We start from the raw sequence: 5,931 nt of genomic DNA on the forward strand, positions 1-5,931 counted from the left end.
ACACGTCGGCGTCACCTTGGTCACGTGTTGGTACTCAGAAAATATATCCCCACATATAGTATTATTATTATTTTAATTATAATATGATATTTGTAGTGGTTCGTTATGACGTTTTGATTCCAACTCCCGTGGCAGAGTAGATATAGGTTTCATATAGTCAACAAATAAACCAAGATCCATTTTGCATAAAACGACCGGCAGGAATTAATTCATTTGTTTTTAAGCAATTTTGATAGTATAAGCGGATAGATATTGATGAATTTTTTTTAAATTTGTCTATGTTTAGATAGATGGTGAATGAGAAGTCACGACCATCCAACTTAATCCGATCCGTAAACCTCTTTAAAAAATAATAATATATTTTTATGTTTTATATTTAAAAAATGACATTTTATTTAGTAATAATATTAATTACTTCTAAAACATAAAAGTTTAACTTTTTAAAACGAAGAATAAAAAATTTTAAATTCAAATAAGTTTCAAAATAATAAAAATTTATTTTAAAATAATATATATATATATATATATATATAATAATAAAATCTAAATAGACAAATCAATTCACATCCATCCGTTAACCTGCCGAACGTGCTTAATTTTCATACATTAACTAAACCAACAAATATATATTATTTTTTTTAATCCGTTTAAGTTCGAAGGTGGAGAGAATGTGACCCCTATAGCATAACCAAGATTAGGCCTGCAAATGAACTAAGCTGTTCATGAACAAGCTCGGCTCGGCTCGGCTCGGATCGGCTCGTTTAATAAACGAGCCGAACTCGAGCTCGAATATTAGGCTCGTTAAGCTCGGCTCGTTTATCTTTATTTAAATTATATAATAAATATACTATTTATATATTAAATAATATATAAATATATATAAATACATTATTTATATATTAAAAATATATAAAAATATATAAAAATAATAATATAAATACATTTTTTATATATTAAATAATATAAATAATATTTTTTATTTAAATATTATATTTAAATAATATAAATAATATTAAAAAAAATTTATCAAGCCAAGCAGAGTCGAGCTGGAGCCCAGTTCCTTATCGAGAGGAGTTCGAGCTCAATAAACGAACTCGATAAGTAAACGAGCTGAGTTCGAACTCAACAAAACTCGACTCGATTCCATTTGTTTGCAACCCTAACCAAGATATGATTTGAGGCCAAAACTTAAACGCCTGGGTCCTATTAAAGTTAAGTCCCTATAGCATAACTAAGATGGAATTCGAGACAGAAACGTAAACGTGTGGGTCAAATTAAAGTAAAGTCAAATAATCTTGGTCAGAGATAAGGAGATGGGTATAGAAGCCTCATACGTTAGACCTTAATTATTCAAAAGTAGTAAGCTTCAAATTAATATAAATAAGGGATAGAAAACTTTTTTTATAATTTTGCTTAAATTTTTTTATAAACTTTCTCATAAAAAATGTATCTCAAGAAGCACAATATAATATTTAAGAATATTTTAATATCATGAAATTTTTTCTTCACTTCTTTACTGTTTTTTTTTTTTTTCAACCAAAACACTTCTATATATACCTAAAAATATATCCGTTATAAAGATGTTCATTCGGTTCAAATCACAAGGACCATCACGCGGGTACAACTTTTTCAAAAATGATAGACGGAAGAATTGAATTAATAGCTAAGTCACTTTAAATGAATGGTGAATATTTTTTCTTCTAAACCTTACGAATTAAAAAAATTATACAGTAACTTGAATAGTAACTTTCCAATTAAAAAATATATGATGCACAATAAAATCTATTTGAATAATATTTATAACAAATACATTATACCACATATAGTTTAACAGAAAATATCTTGTGTCAAAAAATATAAAATATGTATATTAAAAAATTACAATTTATCCTATGTTATTTTAGTCATCATCAAAATTAAACTACATGATTAACATATACGTTTGACCAAAGCTTACTAAGGAGTTTTTGTACTCTTGAAATGTTTGAAGAATCCCTCATCCTTTTGAAATGTTTGAAGAATCTCATATTTCAAGTCATTTTTGTACTCATTTTAAAATGCTTTCTAAATAAAAAAGATTCTCATTTAAAAATTTATCCCAAATTTGATTCTCATAAATTGTATATTTTACATTTTTAGCACAAAAATAAAGAAATAAATAAATAAATAAAAAGAAAAGAAGTAAACATAATAGAAATAAGAGTATAATCATAAATCTAATTTTCAAATAATATATTAAATTTACATTTCCAAAATCAATGAGACTAATTGGTCTATAAAAAAAGTCTTAAAACTAAATGGATCACCATTTCTCAAAATAAGATTTATAGATAAATTTTATGTTCTATTATATCATTTAACACTAAATTTAATAATCCTTCTTGATTTTAAATAATTATAAATTTTCCAATATGTGATGAAATCATTCTACATAGACATAATATGGAAAGTATCAACAATCCATCAATAAAAAATTAAAAAGCAGTCAATTTGATGATGTCTATGGGTAATTTTATTTCCACACACTAATTTATCTCAGTACACACATTTAATGAACATATTCTCAATGTACACATTATAAAAATATAAATTCTTAGTACACATATCTATATTTCAATATTACTTTCATTTTCAATTTTAAAACCTTAAGGCTATGTTTGTTTTCAATGTTTGAATCAATTTTATATTTTTTTTTTTGAGAAAATTATAAATTAATTTGACAAAAATAAATATTAAAAAAATATTTTTTAATTTTTAATTTTTTTTGCCCCTAGAAAGATAAAACCATATTGAAATGAAAAATTTTTATTTATTTATTTTTGAAAACATATTCTAAGACTAAATTAAACATAGCCTAATTATTTTTTTTCATTCACCCACTCCTCCTTTATTGCCGTTGCCGCCACTTTCAACTCTTCATCGCCACCACCACCGCTACTTCTAGCTCATCCCTCTCCATCCTAGACCTCCATAGTCAACCTTGAGTGATTCGCGGTGGAAGACTTATAGGAGTGTATAGTTTATGGCGGAAAGTGATCGCAGGCGAAAAGGGAAAGAGGCGATGGAAGGGAATGGCGAATGAGACATGTGGCTCTAGCGATAGAAAATAGTTGTGATGTTTTAAAATTAGAATTTGAATAAAAAAAGATAAGGATATTATAATATTTTTATTCTAGGACCAAATTGTATTAATGAAAATTTTCATTAAACCTGTGAACTAAGGAGAATTGATTTTATGGAAATAGAATTACCTACGTCTATTCTATGTATATATCGCCATCACGTTCAAATGGGATGCCAATAGGTAGGTAAATGACCAACCAACCCATTGCATTGATGGCTGAGAGGAAGGAATAACGTGACAATGGCCAAACCACCATACATCTAGTACACAGACAGAGACAGAGATATGAAACTTTAAAGATAGTAACCAAGGGAACATGGTGATCTTCTTGATTCTCTTGGTGGTCCCGAAACTCTCAGTAGGACAAGATGACTGCACCCCAACAACATGCTCAAACCACGGTCCAACCATCCGATTCCCATTCCGTCTAAACAACTGCCAGCCTCAACACTGTGGCTATCCCGGCTTCGATCTTTCTTGCTCCTAAACCAACAACACAGTCCCATTTTCTGTCAAAGTTTTGATCAACTAAATAAATTACACATCTCAATCCATTCATATCACAGACGCATATGGTTATTTTCCTCGCCGGCTTCGAAACCTCAACTTGTCTTCCTCACCATTCCAATTCTCCGATTTCGTCTATAATTTCAGTTTATTCAGTTGCCCTGCAAAAGGGCAACAATTCCATGACAATACTTGCCTTGGCGGCGAATCGGGTAGTGAAGTTATTGCTGTTTACTCTAATCTTTTTATCGACTCTGAGCCGTTATTATCTTGCAGAAAGATGTATAATATTTCTTCTGTTCCTTTTGAGATATTTGATCGAACACCTGACCTGCAATTGAAATGGCCGAAAAAAATATATGGCAATTGTGAAGCGCAAGGCAAGTATTGTAGATTGAATATCAGTAACAACACAGGTCATGAAAATTTTGAATGTTTTGGCTTCCTTAAACCACCAATGGAAGGTATGTACTTCTTTCACTTGTTTGTTTATTGCATTCATTTGATTAGGTAGGGTTGAATGTTCATGGTTGGGATCAAGGTAGTGTTTTTATTGTAGGCAAGGTGTTCGTTAGAAGGTTATTTAGGCTGGTTTTATATTTGTTGAAAGGGTTAGTTACTTAAGGCGGTTTTGTATCTCCCTGTTCTTAAATTTAAAGGCTTTTATTTTTTTTTATCAAAAAATAAAATATTATGGCCCTCTACAGTTTCCACATGCTTGTTGACAAGTATTCTCCCTATTTTACAGGTGAATTGAAAAAGCTGCAAGTGATTACAGGTGAATCTCTCCACCACTTTTCCATGTTTGCAGTGAATATGGAATTTTCCTTCCTAATTTGGTTGTTATAAATTGCAGGTGTGGTTGTAGGCTCTTTTCTTCTTGTTATAGTGGTCATTGCATTGTGTTGTGTCCACAGATCAAAGAAAATAAAGCGAGAGGACCAATCAAAGATTGAAAGATTCTTGGAGGATTACAGGGCTCTCAAGCCATCAAGATATTCTTATGCAGATATCAAGAAAATTACAAATCAATTTACGAACAAAGTAGGCCAAGGAGGCTATGGAACAGCGTATAGGGGACAGCTTTCCAACTATGTTCATGTTGTAGTTAAAATCCTTGACAGTTCAAAGGGAAAAGGAGGAAGATTTCGTCAACAAAGTGGGAATAATAGGTAGAATCCACCATGTCAATGTGGTTCGCTAGGTCGGATATTGTGCTGATGGGTTTAGAAGAGCTCTTATTTATGAATTCTTACCAATTGATTCACTGGAAAAGTTCGTGTCATCTGATCATGAGAAAGATTTACTTGGTTAGAAGAAGTTGCAAGATATTGCTCTAGGCATAGCCAAAGGAATTGAATATCTTCACTAAGGGAGTGATCAACGAATCCTTCACTTTGATATTAAACCCCATAATATCTTGTTGAACCACAACTTAAATCCTAAGATCTCGCATTTTGGTCAAGCAAAGTTGTGCTCAAAGGAACAAAGTATTGTATCCATGGCTACTACTAGGGGAACCATTGGCTATATTGCACCTGAAGCGTTATCCAAGAACTTTGGGAATGTGTCATACAAATCAAATGTCTATAGCTTCGGGATGTTGTTGCTTGAAATGGTATAAGGGAAAAAGGATTTTGATGTAACAGTGCAGAACACCAACCAAGTGTACTTTCCTGAATGGATTTACAATCGTTTGCATCGTGGAGAAGAGCTAGGAATCCAGCTGAGGGATGATGCAGATGCCAAGATTGCAAAGAAGTTAGCGATTGTGGGACTTTGGTGCATTCAGTGGTGCCCAGTAGATCGACCCTCCATGAATGTTATGGTTAAAATGCTAAAAGGAGATGGGGACACTCTGATCATGCCCACCAATCCATTTTCCTCCACAAATCCAACAGCAACTAGTGGAGTTGTGGATGTAAGGCATGTAAATAGTGAGTTAGAAATTATTGTTGAATCTGAATAACAAAATGAAGATATGTCAGTTTTATTGTAGTTTCATCGGAGTAGAAATCTCTCCACTGTCATCGATCAATGATTGGCCATTTTTTGTGCATAAATCTAGTTTTTGATTAACACATTTGGTTCTCTTTAAAAGGTCATGGCATAGCAAATTAACAAAGAGCAAGTTCATTTAATCTGGTTTTTATCATAGCTAGGAAGCACTTCATACCATTATGCAGCAATTACATGAATTAATTAAGATTGTTAGAGGTCAATTTTTTAGGGTGACTTGGCTCTCAGCTTGCAACCACAAGTTTCTACTTTTCTATATTAACAGTTGCATATCAATTTTA

General features: G+C 31.5%; 1 pseudogene; it reads left to right on the forward strand.

The window, feature by feature from the left end:
* Nucleotides 1-3,440: 3,440 nt before the first annotated feature.
* Nucleotides 3,441-5,600, forward strand: LOC114292687 (rust resistance kinase Lr10-like; annotated as a pseudogene).
* Nucleotides 5,601-5,931: the final 331 nt, after the last annotated feature.

This window comes from Camellia sinensis, chromosome 1, assembly GCF_055761805.1.
Source record: "Camellia sinensis isolate YWXY chromosome 1, ASM5576180v1, whole genome shotgun sequence".
In the NCBI taxonomy this organism is placed as follows: Eukaryota; Viridiplantae; Streptophyta; class Magnoliopsida; order Ericales; family Theaceae; genus Camellia; species Camellia sinensis.